We start from the raw sequence: 21,093 nt of genomic DNA on the forward strand, positions 1-21,093 counted from the left end.
GCCTATTAAAATCACCACACCCAGCCTATTTGCAAGAGGTAGGCAGTTCTGGAAAGCTGAGCCATTGCTAACTAGCTTTGCCGGATAAACCATGTCATGCTAAGCAAGCTGGAATCTCAGTGGAAAAAAGATGTATTTGCCAGAAGCTATGCCATGACAAACTTTTCCTGAACCTCAGCCTACAATCTGGCCCTGCCAATGCCCCCAATGGCTGTCTGCGTTTCTGGGCTGAAGGCTGGTGAGTCAAAGCTCATGTCCTATGCATTTGGGGTTCAGCAGGGGCACAGTGCTTTTATATCAGAAACCATCTTGTGAACAGAAGACCTTGCCATAAAACAAACAAATGAAAGCAGTTGCCATGGGGACAATTACAACCCTGTGTGTTTCAGAGTAGAACTATAATCCATAGGGTTTTCAATGGCTGTGATCTTTTAGAGGAAACCCTGGTGGTGTAGTGGTTAAGTGCTATGGTTGCTATCCAAAAGGTCGGCAGTTTGAATCCACCAGGCGCTCCTTGGAAACCCTTCGTGGCAGTTCTACTCTGTCCTATAGGTTCGCTGAGTCAGAATCAACTTGATGGCAGTGGGTTTGGTTGGTTTGATGGCATAGTGGTTAAGAGCTACAGCTGCTAATGAAAAGGTTGGCAGTTTGAATCTACCAGGTGCTACTTGGAAACTCTATGGGGCAGTTTTACTCTGTCCTATAGGGTCACTATGCATTGGAATCGACTGGACAGCAGTGGGTTTGGTTTTCTGGTTAATCTTTTTGTGATAATTAAGATTGTGTGTCAACTTGGCTGGGCCATGATTCTCAGTGCTTATATGTGATCACTCCCGTGATTGAATCTGCTGTGAGTAGCCAGTCAGTTCAAAGGGAGATTCCTTGGGGGTGTGGCCTGCATCTGAACATAAGCAGGTGTTCTGGCTTTTTTGCTTACTGTGTGAATCCTGTGGCTGTCTCCTGTTCGTCTGACCTCCAGTTCTTGGGACTTGCACTATCAGCTTATCTGCTGATTTGGGATTTGTCAATCTTCATAGCCTGTGAGCAAGAGCCCTGCTCTCTGACCTGCCGACCTTGTGTTCACCAGCCCCTGTGGCTACGTGAATCAAGAGAAGCCTCTATCTTGATCCACAGACTTGGGACGTTCCAGCCTCTTCAATCATGTGAGCCTTTTCCTTGATATAAATCTCTCTGTATGTACGTATTTATATGTTTTACTGGTTTTGCTTCTCTAGAAAACCCAGCCTAAGACACTGTTAGAAACACATCACTGGGGCTTTCTTCTGAAGTGCCTCTGGGTGGATTTGAACTGCCAGCCTTTTGGTTAGTAGCCGAGCACTTAACCATTTGTACCACCCAGGGACTCTCCTCACATAAAAAAAAAAAAAAAAAAATCACACCCACAGACACAGACACAAAAAACTAAACTCATTGCCGTTGAGTTGATTTCTACTCAGAGCACAACCCTGTAGGACAGAGTAAAACTGCCCCATAGGGTTCCCAAAGCTATAAATCTTTAAGGAAGCTGACTGCCATTTCTTTCTCCCACAGAGCAGCTGGTGGGTTCAAATCACTGACCTTTAGTTAGCAGCCGAGCACTTAACCACCGTGCCACTAGGGCACCCTAAATTCTGTTTTTCTTTTTTTCATTATCTTTAAAATCCATAAAGTACTTTCCAGCCAGCTTTATTTGAGCATCTTCTAAACACTTAACAACTATAAAGCAAATAGGAACAGTAATCATTTGCTCTTATGGAGTATGTTTCCTTCTAAAAGCCCGAGGCTTCAGTTTTTGAGCACCATGTTCTCTGAGAAAAATTTTCTCCTCAAGCTGAAGATTTTATTTTATCAAACGAAAGGATTTATGGACCACAAACAAGGGGGATGGTGGCAGAAGTAGGGGACAGAGTTGAACATCAACAGGCCTTCAGGGTTAGAATTATGACAATGGTTTTAGGAGTTGGGAATAAGGAAAATAGGAAAGGCTTTTGCAATTTCTGATAAATTCTAACTTTTAGTTGCTTAATTGCATACATTATACGCAACTTTTTTTTTAATATTATGTATAAAGTACAAGTTTATTGCCCCCAAATTTGGAAAACACAGATAAACGAAGACAAGAAAATATAATTCTACTACTGAATATCATCACTATTAACACTTTTGTATCTATCTTTCCAAATTTCTCTTGCTCTAGCTTTCTCACTTTCTCTTTGTGTATAATTATACACACATGATCTCATTTTTATAACATGTATGTTTATATATTTACATACATGTTAAAAATGCGGTCATACTGCATATACTATTTCAGAATCTTTTTATACTTAATAATTATGGACATCATCCCCTGGAATATAAGCTTGCTGAGGGTGGGGAATTTGTCTGCTGTTAACTGCCGTTTCCTTAGCACCTAGAAGTGTACCTTCATCTGATGGGCACCCAACATATATCTGTTGACTGAATTAATGATGAATGAATACTGTTCCATATCAATCAAACATGCATATTTACATATATGTCATGGATCGAATTATGTCCCCCCAAAACTGTGTGTATCAATTTGGCTGGGCCAGGATTCCCGGTTTTGTGTGATTTTCCTACACGTTGTAAATCCTGCCTCTATGATGTTAATGAGGGAGGATGGGTGGCAGTTTGTGTTAGTGAGGCAGGACCGAACCTACAAGATTGGATTGTGTCCTGAGGCAATCTCTTGAGATATAAAAGAAAGACGCAAGCAGAGAGACAGGGGGACCTCACACCACCAAGAAAGCAGTGCCGGGAGCAGAGTGTGTCCTCTGGACCCGGGGTCCCTGCGTAGAGAAGCTCTTAGTCTGGGGGAAGATTGGTGAAAAGGCCGACAGAGAGAAAAAGCCTTCCCCTGGAGCGGACACCCTGAATTTGGACTTCTAGCCTACTTTACTGTGAGAGAATAAACTTCTTTTGTTAAAGCCATCCACTTGTGGTATTTCTGTTATAGCGCACTAAATGACTAAGACAATATTCATAATTAAATATACATTTACAATTAACGTCCTAGCGCTGACATCTGTGTACCCCAAACCTAAACACCCCAGGTCTATCAAACCCACCTCAGCCTCCGCTCAGGTCTTCCTCCTCTGACTCCCATGGAATTTTTTTTTTTTTAATGTGGTAAAAACATATACAATAAAGCACTAGCTAACTCAACAATTTTTATATGTATAAATCGGTGACATTGATTACATTCTTCATGTTTTGCAACCATTATCACTATCCTTTTCCAAATTACCATTGGGATGTTCTTCACCTCTTTTGGGCACTTAGCACTTTCCATCTTATTCTGCAGATATTTTGGTCCAGTAAATATACAGTGTAGCTTCAGTACGGCATCTATGCCTAGTTCCTCTTTGTAATAATAATAGCAAAAGTAATTATATTTACTTATTAATCATTTAATGTATATCAGGGACAGTACTAAGTGACATATGTAAATTATACCATTTAATATAAACAATAACCCCACAGAGTAGGTATTATGATTATGCTCATTTTATGGATGGATTATCTGAGACTTGCAAAGCCAAACTGACTTGCCCAAGGGAGAGATGAGCCACCCACTTAAGCCCATCTTATTCCAGAATCTGTGCTGTGGGCACGTTGCACCCCACCACTCCCTCATCTCTCACCTCCTACCCGCAGATCATCTACAGCAGTGCCTCGTGTACATGGTAAATCTTCAATGAACTCTTGTTGAATGAATAAACGAAACACAGCTACAAACGGAGTATGGGTTGGTGAATGATGGGAGAAAAGTCCTGAGATTGGGATGTCCAAGTGGCTTGGTTGGAGGAGAGGAGTGAAGCAAATGAAAAGGCAGATTGAGGGACACTGTCTGAAGTGGCCCGTCTAATTTTCTCCTATACAATATCTAAGAGACACATGCATAATGAGTTTTGGGCTAGACAAAATTAAAATCAATTAAGAAGGGAGATTCCAGCCCAAAACACAAGCAAGAACTTAGGGTAAAGATAGTGCCTCTTCACAAAGGCTAAGATATGGTTTAGAGGAATAATCAGATTAAAAAAATTTGAGAAGCTAGAATAGGAAAGGTGAAAATGAGAATTAAATTAGCAAATAATTGGAAATGAGATCGCTGGGCTGTTGTCAAAAAGAAGGAACAACAGGTAAACTTCTAGAATCTTGCAGCAGTAAACAGAAATGTGCCACACTATCAGAATGAGTCTTCATTCACTATAAGCAATGGAAAGATTAAAAGAGTAACAATTTTCTCTCCAGCTTACCTAGCTTTGAAACTAGCAGACACTTTCAGTGCCCCACCCATATCCCTTTGGCCTTACTGGTCAGCCTGACTTCCAAATGACAGCACCTCTTGGAGCCTGCTCTGCCCATATGGGTGACAGGCCAGAAGTGCTGGGGAATTAAGGAGCAGCCCTTAACCACTCACTGGCAGGAGCTGATGGATAAATACTCCACATCCCTTGTCACTCGGGCAAAATAACAAAGAGATGTGTATTCTACACTACCTCCCAGAGTTCCCCAGAAGGATTAAGCTTCAGCTGTCCCCAGCGGTAAATTGCTTGATGACGCACTTTTGATTGGCTGCCTTACCTTTCCTGTTTCATATTCTCACTCCCCACAGGTGTCTCCTGAGATTACCTCCTAAATAAACTACCTGCACTTGTCTCAGCATCCTGCTTCTGCGGAATGAACAGAGGCAGAACATGCAAACAGATGCCTAATCCAGCTGTCCCTTTCATTTGAGCCTTCTTCTGCATGGCCCTTCCTCCTTTAGGAAAGTTAGCAGATGAAGGCTGTTGAGGAACGAGAGTCTTGAAAAAGAATTCACAGAATGTGAGCTCATTATCCATCCTAACTCCCTCACCTTTTAAAAGATGAAACCCAAACTAAATGGGCCTATATTCTAGAGTCCTGGCCCTAATACAGATTTTCCAAAAGTGATTTTTGAAAAGGAAGTTCTGCCACTAGAGGATACATAGAAAAAGTTCTGAGGCCATAAAAGTTTGGGTAACACTGGGTTAAACACAGTCAATCAGGACCTTTACCCCAAGAATTCTTATAACCTTCAATATACTATTTAAAAAAAAACAACAAACCACTGCCGTGGAGTAGATTCTGACTCATAGTGATGCTATAGGACAGGGTAGAACTGCGCCATAGAGTTTCCAAGGAGCGCCTGGCAGATTTGAGCTGCTGACCTCTTAGCTGCCATAGGACTCAACCACTACGCCACCAGGGTTTCTGAACATGCTAATAGATACCTAAGAAGGGAATAGAGTACAGAAACACCTCCCGCATTATTTGGCTGTGAGCATCTTGAGAAGCTGGTGGTCCACAGAACATATGGAGGTTTCCCTGCCTACCTTCCACGGTCCAGTCTTGGCCTCCCTACCCAGTCTTCTCTCTCATCACTCTTTCCTCTCATCTTTCTCCATCTGCTGCCCAAGCTTCAACGTGAAAGCGCTTCTCAGAATTCTCTAAGAACATCAGGACTGTTTGTGTCTCTAGGCCTTTGTGCATGCTACTTCTCTTCCTGGATCACCATCTCTCACTTTCCTATCTGGAAAATCCCTCTTGGTTGATCCAGAGGTTACTTCCTACAGGCAAGCTTCTCCAGAAACTTACGTCTTATTTATCTTCATGCTGCCAGCATTTGGCATGAGACCTAGAACCTACATAGCCAGTATTTGTGTGAATTAACTCAAAGAACATAAGTGTGAAGTGAGATATAAATAAGTTATATGACTTTGGACGAGTTAAAACTTCTTTGGGTCCAAAGCCCAGACTAGAAGTTGGACCTCTTATAACCAAAAGAGGGTTCTTGTCCTGTCCTTTTAGCCAATCGAAATGAGATGGACGCCACACCACCAGTTGCAAGGGAAACAGAAAATGGAAATTTATTGTCTGGGCAGACAAGGAGCAACCTGGTGTCTAGCGACCATAAGGCCACATGCTCGCAGTCTAAGAGGGCTGGGGAGCTTTTTGTTTCCAACAGCATTAGGCACTGGGTTTGGTACCTGGAACTCTCCGCCCTTAGTCCTCCCATGCCCATACTTGGAGATCTGGATATTAAATCATCTTCCGTCGTCGGATGTGCTTGTAGTGGGACCCCTCGCTTCTAAAATAGAATCGGGTGAAATCATGGGCTGGGAAATATCGTTCTTTCCAGTGACAATCGGGTCCAGGGTGGGTTGAAGGAGGTGATCTCTTTAATGTGTGCATGGTTCAAGGTGTAGCTTGGGCTAGTTCAGCGAATAGAGCCACTACCTGCTGTGACTTTTTGAAAAATGTTGCTCAAAACAAGCTTGTGGTTAACAAGACAAAGAAAGGGGCTCAGGGGCGGGGGGGGGGAGGGCGGGTAGTGTTGATTGAGGTTTTCACTTTGACCCATAGTCCTTGTTCATTCCACTTTCTCTGTCTGCATCACAGAAATTGAAGACCTCATTTAGGGAATTTGATGATTCTTTTTGAGCACACTGAAGCTTTAACATTTTGTTTTACGGGTGGAAGGGCACTGAATAATAACCTAATCTCTTTTGGTTAGCTATTACCACAGGCATAAAGTCAACCATTTGATAAAGGAAAACATTGTGCCACTCAAGGGTTTTTGATAATCTGTAACAGAAACCAACTTGTGCCAGTCTAAACCAATGAAAAGATTTGTCAGAAGGGTCTGAGGGTAGAGTCGACCCTATAGGAGGAGAAGGTCTGCTGGATCTTAGGAACAGCTGAACCAGAGCTCCAAGGGCCATCAGGACTCTCCACCTCCACATCTCCACTCTCTTCTTTCTGCATACCTGCTCCGATTTTCTCTCATGATGCACTGGCTGTCTTTACCTGGCAGAAAAAAAAGCACCCAACTCCCTTCACTTCCACATCTTTGGTTCAAGCCACTAGAGAGAGAGACCAGCCCAAATCCCTCTCAGTCACAAACCTAAAATTCCAGAGGAGAGACTCATTGCCCCTGTTTTTGTCAGTGCCCATTCCACCAATCAACTGAGCTTAGGAAAAAAAAAAAAAAAAAGGCATAGTCAAATTGTATAAAATGGCTGCTCCCAGTGCAATGATGTAGGTATGTGCATAGGGGAAGGGCAGGCAGTTACCAAAGCATGGTAGGTCCAGAATGACTGTAAGTCCACTCCTTAGTAGATGGGCTGCTCAGTGAAAAGCAATGAGATGAGAAAGTAGTCAACCACACCCATTCATGATAAATGCTGTCATGGAATTATGGAGAAGGAGCTGTATAGGAAGAAGTGAACTCTGGAGTGGAAAAATATATTAATCAAAATCATATCTCAACCAACTAAATGAATACACAGATAATGAGGCACAGAAAAGGCCTGCTACCCCAAAGACCTCCTTAGGCAAGTTTTTGTGTCAGAGAGGCAAGTCCAGCAAGAGACTCGTGAAAGGAAAAGAAAAAAATAGAGTTTCCACAATATCCAATAAGTGCAGAGGCCAAGATGAAAAGAAAGTAATAGGAAAACCCAGAAAGATCCTAAACTATGATGTTTCCAGGAGAGAACACCCAAGTTCAGATACCTCTAAGACATTTTATTTGATAATTAGATAGAGAAATGCATTTGGCCACAGGAAGGGTGTCTTAGTCATCTAGTGCAGCAGAAATTTATTCTCTCACAGTTTAGGAGGCTAGAAGTCCAAATTCATGGTACCAGCACCAGGGGAAGTCTTTCTTTCTCTGTTGGTTCTGCGGGAAGGTCCTTGTCATCAATCTTTGCCTGGTTAAGGAGCTTTTCAGTACAGGGTCCCCAGGTCCAAAGGGCGTGCTCCACTCCCAGCGCTTCTTTCTTTATGGTATGAGGTCCTTCTCCTCTCTGCTCATTAATCTCTTTTATATTTCAAAATAGATTGACTCAAGATACAACCTAATCCTATTGATGGTATCCTGACTCTATTCTAATCCTGCCTCATTAACATTATAGGGTATTTACAACACATAGGATAAATACATCAGATCACAAAATGGAGGACAACCTCACAATACTGGGAATCATGGCCTAGCCAAGTTGACTCACATTTCTGGGGGACACAGTTAAATCCATGACAAAGGCGAAAGAGGAGAATAAAAATGTTGCTAAGAATCAAAGCTAAACCCCACATCACTTGAGGGCTGTCTCTGGTATAGCATTTCTCCCATTTGTTCATGGATTCTGAATGTTAAGTAAACCTTTCAGCCTCTGGTTCCAGGGTGCTGGAGCAATGAATCTCAGACAGCGAATGAAAAATGAGGGCTGCAAAGTTCAGGGAATAATAGAAAATTAAATCTTAACTGAGCTGCTGTAAATATTGCAGCCAGAAAACAGAGCACATCAGCAGAGTGTGCTGGCAGAGGGTGATGGATTTCTCCTCCCCATGCACAATTATCAGCAGTGCATAATAGGGTATTCTGAGGTTTGCGGGTGAGAAAGGGGGTGATGAGGAAAGAGAGAGAAAGGAAAACAAATGGCATTTGTACATTAAAATACCTCTTTAGTAAAGAGCATTTTTTTCTCAGCCAAAACCAAGGGCCCAACTCAAATGACCCTCTCGTAGTAACTCACCTAATGCAAACATTCACAGCCCGTTAGCCATAGCTTTTTCCCGGTACTCACCATTTCTGTTGTTGTGGTTGTTTTTTCCTGGTACTCACCATTTCAGGGTATTTATACTATTTGTAAGGAGCTCTGGTGGTGCAGTGGTTAAAGCACTTGGCTGCTAACAGAAAGGCCAATGGTTCAAACCCACCAGCCATTCCGTGGGAGAAAGATGTGGCAATCTGCTTCTGGAAAGATTTACAGCCATGGAAACTCTATGGGGTAGTTCTACTTTGTCCTACAAGGTTGCTCTGAGTCGGAATCAACTTAACAGCAATGTGTTTATAGCTATTTGTGCACATGTCTTATCTCCACAACTAGATTATAAATCCCTTGAAGGTAGGGAGAGGACTTGTTTCCCTTGTTTATCTTCATATGCCCCACAGCATCCAGAAGAACTGGTGTTTACTGAAGGTCTCCAATGCCTCATGCACCGTGTGAAGCAGTTTAATGTTGTGTCCTTGCGGGGTCCTCCCAAACACTCTGCAGGGTGAGTAGGGCTATCACAGAAGAGACTAAAGCTCAGAGTGGTAAGTAACTTGCCCAAATCCATACCATGGCAGAGCGAGGATTTGAATCCAAGTCTACTTATTTCCAAAGCCTACGTTCTTTCCTCTATACTATACTGCCCACCTAGAAAATAGCAATCATATTTTTCAGTCATGATGCTGATAACAATAATAACAGCTAGCTTTATCAAGGATTTTCTCTGAGACAAGTCCTGTGGTAAATATTTTACCTATATTAATTAATCTTCACCATACCCCAAGAGTTTGCTAGTATTATTGTTCCTGCCTGGTAGAAGAGAAAACTGAGGCACAGAGAGGTTGGCTAATAAAATTGTCTAAAATCACATAGCTAATAAGTCGTCGCATCAAGATGCTAACTCATCCTATCAGATTCCAGGGCGTGTGCTCTTAATTATTATCCTATAGTGCTTCCTAAAAATAAAAACAAAGCAGACACACAAACCAGTTAACGTGTTTTGAGCAACTACTCTGCCAGGCTCTATGAATTGTCTAATTTGATCCTCACTACAACCTTCAGAGCAAAGAGAATTGTGAAATGAATGAACAATTGAAGAAAAAACAGAGCCACAGTTATCAACAATCTCTAAAGTAAGAAAAATTCAGAGACTCTGTTGCTTGCATTGGCAACACCACCAAGTCCCAAGCTTTGGAGGACCAGAAAAAGTGAAAGAGGAATGGAAACTAAGACATATGACAGAAAATTGGACAATAGAAAGAAAAGGTTTTAGTTTGAAAAATAGGGTTGTAGAAAACTAATAATGACCCACACAGAATAAAACAGGAAGAAGGCCTGAAGATCTACGTCCTAAAATCAGCCAATGAAAACCCTACGGGTCACAACGGTCCAATCTACAACCCCTTATGGCGATGGCGCAGAACCAGGCAGTGTTTGGTTCCATTGTGCATGGGGTTGCCATGAGTCAGGGGTTGACTTGACAGCAGCTAACAGCAACAATGACATATGAAACAGACCTCCTTTGTTGCTACAGCATCTTAAATGAACTTGCCAGAAATTTTTACTTCCAAGTAAGACAAACAGAAACCTCCAACTTAGTGCTGATTTCATATTGCAAATATAGCCCATTTAAACTAATTAGAAATCTTCTGTGAGATAGATCCAGAGGAATTAGATTAAGATATGTTGCCTTGGAAGAGTAGAAAGCATTGGCCAAAAAGTAAGAATGCCCTGGTTCTGTTTCCAGCTTTTCCGGCTTTCTTAATCATTTGTGCTACCTGCCAAGGGTCTCTCTGCCACCCTCGAAGTGAGACAAGGCCACGAGACACACTTCGGCCAATGAAATGTGACCAGCAGTGTTGTAGAACTTTTAGGCAGAAGCTTTAAGAATCAGTACATGGTGTGCAATGCTCTCTCTTCTTCTGTCATGACACCAGGTGATGTTCTAGAAGGCATTTGCCTGTCACCCTCCATCCCCAAGTGAAAATGACCCAGAGCAGAATCCCCAACTAGCCCACAGTGGAACAACAGTGTGAATGAAAGATAAATCTGTTGTTATAAGCCACTGAAATTAAGGGGGTTTTGTTACTGCAGCATAATTTGGCCCAACCTGATTGATATACCAACTAATTATGTGACACCAGTCAAGTCATTTTACCTAACTGGATATCAGCTCCTTCATCTGTAAACCTAAGGGATCAGTTTAGAACAGGGTTTTTAAAACTGGGGCCCATGAATGGGCTTCAATATGAAAATAAACCCCCTAAAATTATGGGTAAGGTTGTGCGCGTGTGTGTGCGTGCGCGAGCACGCATGTAGGAAAGAGAAAGAGAAAGCAAGAGAAACAGGGTATTCACTTTTCTGGGGAGAGGGTCCATAGCATTTTCAGATTCTCAGAGGGTCTGTATTACCAAAAAGAGGGTAAGAACCTGGATAATCTCTGAGGACACTTCCAGCTCTCATGTGCTTTGTAGCACCTGGAAAAAATAAATAAATAAAAGTAGCTAATTAGGTTCCTCTCTGATCTAGTATCTCAGGGCTTGCCTAGAGCCAGATTTTATTAAGGTTGTTTCCAAATACTTATGTTTAAGAGTTCTGCTTAATAGGACTGCAAATATCAAAATCTCGGGAGGTATTCCAAGTGAAAAAGAGACGATTCAGAGGAATTCTTTTTAACCAAAGAAGAAAAGGTTTTTCAAAAATAAAAAACGAGGAGCCAGATCACGTCTGGTGGGTAGCACAGAGCAGGAAAAAGAAGGGGTCACTCTCCAAGTTTACATCCCCCAGGTGAGTTACTGCCTGAAAGGTGGGAGTGTAATACTGTAGCTGGAGACAACAAACTGTCTTAAATATGAAGACTGCTGGGTATGTTAGCTTAATGGAGAGAGAGCCTGGCTTACACAGTGGGGCAACCTGGGTTCTAGCCCCAAAGTTACCACTGAATTTCAGCATGCTGTTGGGTCACATATAATAGTTTTCTGCCTCCGTTTTCTCATCTATAAAATAGGGAAAATAATAAGCATCTGTAATAGTGAGAGTCCCAGCAGCAAATGGATACTACACTCAAACAGGGTAATTGAGGAGAGTTTGATGAATGACTACTCACAAAAGGGAGTTCCTGGGTGCTATAAATGGGTAAGAGAGCTCGGTTTCTAACTGGAAGATTGGAGGTTTGAATCTGCCAGAGATGCCTCAGAAGAAAGGCCTGGCAACCTACATCCAAAAAATCAGCCATTGTAATCTCTATGGAACACAGTTTCACTCTGACATACATGGGGTCACCATGAGTCAGTATCAGCTCAATGACAACTGGTGTTTACAAAGCCGTGCACAGGGTTGAGAGAAACCAACGATGGGTGGTGAAGCATTCTGGGACCAGTTAAAGCAAGGAGCCCTCTATCACTCCTAGATCTGACAGGACAAGGAAAGGGGGTGGGTGCCGTAAGAAGTGGAGAGTTGTAGCTCTAAGAAAGGGCTCCATAATAGGAGCTGTGGCCTTCCAAGAAAACACCAAAAAACCAAACCCGTTGCGATCGAGTCAATTCCGACTCATAACGGCCCTATAGGACAGGATAGAACTGACCTTTAGGTTAGCAGGCATAACTCTTAACCACTGCGCCCCCAGGGCTCTAAGAGAAACACATATGTTGACAATCTCTTGACCAGCACGGGGAGCCAGAGGGAAAAATACCCCGACCTCTCTCTCCTCTCACCTGCCATATCCTGCCAGTGCCTCCCATTAGCCAAGCCCCAACAGAAACAAATGGGTAGGGATTGATACGGTCCATAGATATGAGTCTTCTGGGGCAGCGACCAGAATAGACAAGAGTGGAGAGAGGATATGGGGTTAGGGGAGGAGATGAGCATTCCACCTCTTGGGGTCATTGTAAAGATTTGAAGATATAACATTTGGATGTATATAAAGTGTTATATATGTATTTAAAAAAAAAAAAAAAAACCATTGCCATCAAGTCGATTCCGACTCACAGTGACCCTATAGGACGGAGTAGAACTGGCCCATAGAGTTTCCAAGGAGCTCCAGGTAGATTTGAACTGCCGACCTTTTGGTCAGCAGCTATAGCACTTAACCACTATGCCTTCAGGGTTTCCGGTATAGACCCACAGCCTGGTAAAAGCAAGCATCTATGCCAGAGCTAAGGAGCCCTGGTGGTGCAGCAATTAAGCACTCCACTGCTAACCAAAAAGTCGGTGGTTCAAACCCACCAGTGGCTCCAGGGAAGAAAAGACCTGGCAGTTTGCCCACGTAAAGATTGTTGTTAGGTGCCGTCAAGTTGATTCTGACTCATAGCAACTCTATAGAACAGGGTAGAACTGCCCCATAGAGTTTCCAAGGGGCACCTGGTGGATTCAAACTGCTGACCTTTTGGTTAGCAGCCCTAGCACTTAACCACTATACCACCAGGGTTTCCATATACATTTTAGCTATTGTTTATTCTTTATGTGAATGAGTATCTCACATCCTTTCAAAAACAGATACTGATAGGGTCGCGTGGGGAGAGAGTGTGGGAATGGGCCCTGAAAGAGTGGGGAGAGGGCACATGGATAGAGACCCAGGGCTCAGAATGAAGCCACTTTGCCTAGGGAGGTAGGTTGGGGGAGTGAGAACTGCTTCTGAATGCCTGGACTTGTGATAAACCAGACTATTATACTGCAGGGACTCCTCTGTTAGTCCCCAGAAAGCTATTTTAGGCTGCCCAGCCCCAGAGTGTTGAGGTACCAGCCTTTCAGTGTCTCTTCCTGCTGCAGCCTCAAGCAGCTCCTGTTTTCTGGATGCTCAGGAGAGATGTCATTCTAAGCAATAAGATCTAAAATTGAATCTGCTTCTTATGCACATACCCAGGAGGTATATTTTCTTCTAGGTGCCAAAATACAGCCTGCCTGTTCAAAATGCAGCCCTGAACTCTTTGGAAGACATGGTACTCGGTGCCAGTTTTCACAGTGAATTATTCTGAAGCTGCTCACTCACTAATAGGCATAGACATACTTAGCCCAGAAGGCAGTGGTGGTCCAGTGACAGAACTCTCGCCTCCCATGCGGGTGACCCAGGTTCAGTTTTCGGCCAATGCACCTCATGAGTGGCCACCACCTATCTGTCAGCACCTGCTATGATGCTAAACAGGTTTCAGCAGAGCTTCTAGACTAAGACAGATTAGGAAGAAAGGCCTGGTGATCTATTTATGAAAAACCAGCTAATGAAAATCCTATGGATCACAACAGTTCAATCCCATTGTGCACGAGGTCCCCATGAGTTAGGGCCCACTCCACAGCAGGTAACAACAATGATACTTAGCTCAGGAGTGAGATGCAAAGCTTGAACAGGTTTTAGTTCATCATTTTATCACTATGGCACAGTGGTTAAGAGCAATGGTGTGGCATAGCTGCTAACCAAAAGGTCAGCAGTTCAAATACACCAGTCACTCCTTGGAAACCCTGTGGAGTAGTTCTACTCTGTCCTATAGGGTCACTATCAACTCGACGGCAATGTGTTTGTTTTTTTGGTTCTATAGGCAGCTTACCCCTAGAGGAAAGGTGTGGGGCTATAATATCAGGAAATTGCAGTTCTTCTATTGAGAGCCCTGACCAGAGGGGTATAGCCACTTCCATTCTTCCTTGTCCTTGAAGGCAATGCCCCACCTTCACTGGGCGGCAACATCTGGGTGAGATTGTGGACATGTGACCTGAGCTAGACCAATCAGCTTCTCTTCCCTGGAGATTTTAATCTTTGAGGGAGTGACCCAAATTTGGGAAAATAAGAGTCCTTGGGTGGAACAAATGGTCAAGAGCTGGACTACTAACCGAAAGTTTGGTGGTTCAAACCCACCCAGAGACACTTCTGAAGTAAGGTCTGACAATCCATTTCCAAAGATCACAACCTTGAAAACCCTATGGAGTGCAGTTCTATTGTGCACACATTGGGTTGCCATGACTCGACAGCAACAAACAACAACAATAAATCCCATTGGTGGCACCCTCAATACACTGCCCATTTACTTCTGCCTCCTATGAATCCCCAAAGATCTGGTTGTGTGACATTTCCTTTCATTCCCTGAGCTATCCTGTATCCTTTTCATTCATTATTGTTTGGATTAAGTGAGTTAGCTAGACCAGACCACAAAGGGAAGGTCCAAGTCTGAGGACTGACCAGAATGATGATTTGGACAAGGTTTTAGATTGCTTTCACTTTGATTTACCTCAAGACCGGCCAACAAACCACACAAATCATAACAATCCATGTGAGTGAGTACACCTTAGTTGTTCGCAGAGCTGAGGCTGAGGTTCAGAGGTCAGAGCATCACATGGAAAGTGGGGAATCCACAGGTGTGAGGAGCGCGGAGGCACAGGATCCTGCCTTTAATACTTCAGGCTGAGGCAAGGGCCAAGTCAGCATTTAAGGGGCCAACTACCGCTACATAAGAACAGATTTGCTACCCTAAAACTACCCTACAGTAGTGTATTTCCTATAGGCTTATACCGAGCCTATGATAGGCTTAGACATGTGTAACTTAGTGCTTGAAATCATCTAATTTCAAGGGAGGGATGAGAATCAAGATCAGTGCAAAGGTAATTCCTATGAGGTGGAGATCAGACATACCTCTACTCTTTAACTTATTCACCATTTCTGACACCAGCCACCCCCACCATGGCAATCTCTAGTTCTCTGCTGTGTTCATAAATTCATTGCAATGGCCACACAGAACTCACAGACCATGCTTACGATTATGTGGTTTATTAGGAAAGTAATATGCTACAACTTGGATCAGGATCACCTTGGAAGTAACAGGATACAGCTCAGGAGACAGAGTACAGTTTATTCTCACCTGTGCCAGTAGGCAGGCCCTTCTCTCAACTGTTCTAGCAGGTGGCCTTTCTCTTGGTGATGCCAGCCAATGGCCTCTGCTGCTGGGCCCCTCTCAGTCTCTGCCCTGCTTGGGCAGGTGCTACAGCTCTTCAGCCCTAGCTCTGCCAGCAAGCCTCCTGCCTGGAGGCACTCAGCTGTCTCTCAGTAAGCCTACTGCACTGTCTCACATCAGTCTCCTGGTTCCTGCCACTCATACTGCTGGCACCATTTCTCTGCCAGTGGGCTCTGCTGTGCTTGCTGCTGCTTCTCACAGTCTTCAGTGTTACAGCTCTCTCTTCTGGGTCTAAGAGGTTCTCAGTGCAGGGACCCTGGGTCCAAAGTATGTGCTCAGCTCCAGAGTCTTCTGATGGTAGTGAGGCCCACCTCAACCTCTGTGGAATTGGTCCTTATATTCAATTTCAAGGCATCGCCCTCCCAGCCAGACCATGAACTGACCAATCCCCTCAGTAGACCACAATCATTCGATTTGCATAGTAATTGACCAATTCCCACAAGGTCACTTAATCCTATTGGGTGGTTTTATACACGCTATTTGCGTGTAAACTAACTAATCCCTTTGCAAGATTGTAGCCTAAACAATCATTTTTGGCAGAATTATAAACCCAAGGCCAGAAAGACCACATAAAAGAGAAACCCATTGTACTTCACCATGCCATATCACTCTTAGTCAAAGCCCTCCAAGAGAAAGGGAAGCTTTTATTAAGTGGTGCAGTCTAAATTCCAGTAACGTAGTGTCATGGATTGAATTGTGTCCCTCCAAAAATGTGTGTATCAGTTGGGCTGCTCTAGGATTCCTGATATCGTGTGATTTTCATATATGTTGTAAATCCTGCCTCTATGATATTAATGATGGAGGATGGGCGGCAGTTGTGTTAGTGAGGCAGGACTCAACCTACAAGATTGGATTGTGTCTTGAGGCAATCTCCTGGATATAACAGAAAGAAGAGAGCAGAGAGACAGGGGACCTCATAGCACCAAGAAAGCAGTGCCAGGAGCAGAGTACATCCTTTGGACACGGGGTTCCTGTTCAAAAAATCTTCTAGTCTGGGAGAAGATTGATGAGAAGGCCGACAGAAAGAGAAAGTCTTCTCCTGGAGCGACACCCTGAATTTGGACTTTTAGCCTGCTTTACTGTGAGAAAACAAACTTCTCTTTGTTAAAGTCATCTACTTGTGGTATTTCTGTTTTTTCTATTTCTGTTATAGCAGCACTAAATAACTAAGACACATGGTATCCATCTCAACCTTCCTGAAGTTATGGCCAAATATCCTGGCAGACACAGCCGATGAATCCTAGCTCCTCCATAATCTGACTCTGACTTCCTTTCCTCCTTATCACCTCCTATTCCCTTGTACTCACTCTACAGGATTACTGTGGGAAAAACACATTTATGTACATGATCACTAATCTTTTAACAACTCACCACGGTCAGTATTATTTTCCCATTTTATAGGTAAATAAATGTTCAGATAAGTGAACTTAACTTGCCCAACACTACAGAGTTTTTATGCTGAAGAGCAAGAATTCAAACTCAAGCCCATTTGACTTAAGTGCCCCCCCCCCACACCTTCCTGTCCTATACCACCCTGCCAGGCTTTTGGTCCCGGTCTTGATTCTAATAATTTTGTACCCTTGGACAAGTCACTCACCCCTCTGGGTCCCTTGCTGTCCTTTGGGAAGGACATAATCATACTTTTCACAAGATGAACGGGGAATAGATGAGAATATTCAGTTAGGCAACAGAGTGGTTTCTGACCACCGTGAAACTAGCTATTTCTAATATTTTTGCATTTTGCAATGGATACTTTATTTTATTTACTTATTTTTTCCAACCTAAACATTCTATATTTGGTTTAGAATTAGAATCCACTATCCACTTGTAAGCTAGTGAAAAGGCCTGGAGGGAGGAAGAAGGAGTATAGTTATCTGTTTTCTCTTGCTGTGCATTTATGTACTTTTTTCTACATTTGCTCTTAAAGGCTTAGTTAGTAGATCTCAGTGGCAGCTTCTCTTTTGAAATTACTCCTAAATTAATAGTAAGTTGCTGGAATCACCATCATCATTAGCCTTGGTTATTTAATGCTGGCTTAACCACTCATCTTAACCCTGAAGTAGCCACAAACCTCGTAATAGGGATTCTTTTTCTTATTTCCTAGATCACAAATATGTTTAGGTGGCCAGGGTCAGCAGGATAGAAATTCAAGCTTCTGTGACCCAAGAGCCACGGTGGATCAGTGAACCTGACCTTCTCTCCAGAACAAAATTTTAAATCAGGAAACCCTACAGCAGAGGCTTTCTCCCACCCCCAAAGTATTGGTTTTCATCTCAGACAATGGAAATCACTGGATTTCTTTATGAGCCCTGATCTACTGCTGCCAGCTGCGTGGCTGTAAAACCATTAACTCCTCATGGAGCATTTTATCTCTGGAAGGGAAAGAGATAAAAAGGAGAAACACATCACTCAGGGCCAAGTGAAAGGGAAGCATTTATTTTTAAGTGGTGCAATGTAAATCACACTAGTATGGTATCCATCTCACTGGCCTGAAATTACGGCCAACACTCAAGGAGATAAGGCAGCGAACTTGGAACGGAGCAGATTTCTGCCTTCAAATGCAGCCCATATATCACCCAGTGCTCACAGGGGAAGGCTCTGGGAATCCCAGTGCAAACTACCTCTTTCCTTCCTTTTGACTCTTGGCTTTCACGTCCCTCTGCAAGAGGTTATTGCCAACCAAATGAGAGATGAAGCCAGCCACTCTACTTCCTCTGCCTGTGTTTGCTTCTCTACACAATGGGCTTTCAATGGTCATGGATTCCTCTCCCAGGTCTGGGTGAATTGGATACCTACTGCAGAAAAGATAAACTAAGAAAAACCAAACCCAGTGCTGTCGAGTCGATTCCAACTCATAGCAGAAAAGATAGTGGTTAAAAAAAGGCAAGGGCAGACACAACAGAAACTCTGCCTCCTGGAAGTCTCCAATTCAGCTTTTTGAAGTAATTAATAAAAAGGGTTCTAGGCTAATGGAAAACACTGATCAATACATAGGGGTACACTGAATGTATACGCCTGTTCTGGAAATCATTCATCGAAGACCATCACGAAGAATTTCATTGCAATTACGTGGAATTTTTTTATATGTAGAAACAAGGCTCAATGACAGTTAGCTCTTCCCTTCTATTTAATGATTTAATGTTTGGTGAGGTTTCAGTCTGATGAGACAACTTCAGAGGGTGTGGCTAGTTATGGATACCACTCCAAAGTCTCTTGGAATCTCCCTCAGTATTCCCTGTACAATGCAAACTTGAGTTGCATGAAGCTGGGATTTCTCTCTCAAATGGAAATATGACTGTCTTGGATTAAATTGTGTCCCCCCAGAATACGTGTCAATTTGCTAGACTATGATTTCTGGTATTGTGTGGTTGTCCTCCATTTTGTGATCTGATTGTCCTCCATTTTGTTATGTGTTATAAATCCTAGCCTCTATGCTGTGGTTATGGTCCCATTTGGGGGTGAGCTGTCCTTTATGTTAATGAGGCAGGATTACCAAACCAAAAACCAAACCCCGTGCCATCGAGTTGATTCTGTCTCATAGCAACCCTATAGGACAAAGTAGAACTGACCCACAGAGTTTCCAAGGAGCGGTTGGCAGATTTGAACTGCCGACCCTTAGGCTAGCAGCTGTAGCACTTAACAACTACTCCACCAGGGTTAGGTAATGTTAAAGAAGATTAGGTTATGTTTGTTAGGTTAATGAGGCAGGATTAGGGTAGGACGTAATACCCTTACTCAGGTACAGCCCCCATCTGATGTAAGGGGAGTTTTCCTGGGGTATGGCCTGCATCACCTTTTATCTTACAAGAGTGAAAAAGACAGAAGTGAGAAGAGAGAGAGGAACCTGACTACTATCAAGAAAGAAGAGCTGGCAACGGAGCATGTCCTTTGGATCTGGAGTCCCTGCAGTGAGAACCTCCTAGACCCAGGGGAAGATTGATGCCAAGACACATGGAGATCGCCAAGGAACGCCAGGCCTACAGATGTTGAAAGGAGACAGGGACCTTCCCCAGAGTCAACAGAGAGAGAAAGCCTTCCCCTAGAGCTGGCACCCTGAATTTGGAATTCAGACTTCTAGCCTCCTAAACTGTGAGAGAATAAATTTCTGTTTGTTAAAGCCATTCACTTGTGGTATTTCTGTTATAGCAGTACTAGATAACTTAGACAATGCCCTTATAAGCAACAGACCTCGCCCTCCAAAAAAAAAGCTAAAGTTTGAGCAAAACGTAAAGTTTGAGAGGTACCTTTGAGAGCCTCCTATTGTTCTAATCCTTACTTTGCTGCATAATCCTCGAAATTCAGAGATAGCATCTTGTCACTTGCTTTCAGCATTATTTTTCAACCACTTTTGGTTAAACAATTGAGGTTAGCACCTCTGTTTGAACAGCTGCTAACCATTACCAGAGAAACTGTTCCTCTCTGCACCTGGAGGGACCCTGATAAACAAGCTTAAATCCTCCTTTTCCCCCTCTATCAGAGTTGGTTGACCTTTGCCTTGCACCCTTTTGTTCAACTTTTCCTGTTAATTTCCGAAAAAATTTCCAAACAGATTCCACTTGAGAAGTTTTCATAAGAAAAGTGGATCTTGGAGTTTTTAATATTTGAATTTAAGGAATTAGGGGCAAGGGAGCTTGTAGTTGAAGAAGATCTTGGAAGCCAGCTTCCAAATGACTATTCCATATGACACTAGCGAGCACCAGTCTCCATTAGGGATTTTTCATAATCATTATGAAAAGAAAGAACCACAAAATTCGAATGTCAGCCAGGAAATAAGTAGGTTAAGTTTGGGCAGATGGTTAATATTATGGGGAAGAGATCCAGATTCATGATTTTCTTTTTCCTTAACAGCAATATCAACAAAACACAGCAACCCTTCTCGGGCATTTGAGGCTAAGAACACCACAGTGTTCATCTTTAGGCTTAGGTCATGGTTAATTTCTGTTGGTCAACTGTTGTTTATTGACCATCACCGCAGAGCTAGATTGTTCTGAGGATGAGGCTTATGGTTTGTTTGTTTGTTTGTTCTGCTAATGGGTTGTTTTATTCAATTGCTGGCTTTCACTTTCATGAGGGCCATTAAAATTGTTTCTTGAGTCTGGCGAAGGGAAACATTGCACTTCAGTTTGCACTTTTCCCTCCAAGGCTAATTAATGTTTTTACAGTGCCCTCTCTGATTTATAAAGTGGGTTGTAAGCAGATTGCCAGATCTTTTCTTCTATGGAGTGGCTGGTGAGTTTGAACCACCAACCTTTTGGTTAGCAGCTGAATGCTTAACTATTGTGCCAATGGGGCTCCTTAACAGTCTACAAATCTGCTGATTTTTGTGAACTTTAGCTGGCTGATGAAATAATCCAAATCTGTTGAAGGAATGAAGAGCATTCCAGACTACTCTTTGCTTCCTCTCCCTGTGTGGGTGCTTGGGATCCCATAGAAAGGGGAGGCACAATTAGTTTTTAACTATGAGATTAAAAAGGAGTGGAGGGAAGTCATCCTCCCCTTTGTGCCAACTTCCAAGCCCAACTCTGAAGTAAAAGGCACCATCAGTGGAATTTTTCTTTTTT

This window comes from Loxodonta africana, chromosome 9 (genome assembly GCF_030014295.1).
Source record: "Loxodonta africana isolate mLoxAfr1 chromosome 9, mLoxAfr1.hap2, whole genome shotgun sequence".
Taxonomy (NCBI): domain Eukaryota; kingdom Metazoa; phylum Chordata; class Mammalia; order Proboscidea; family Elephantidae; genus Loxodonta; species Loxodonta africana.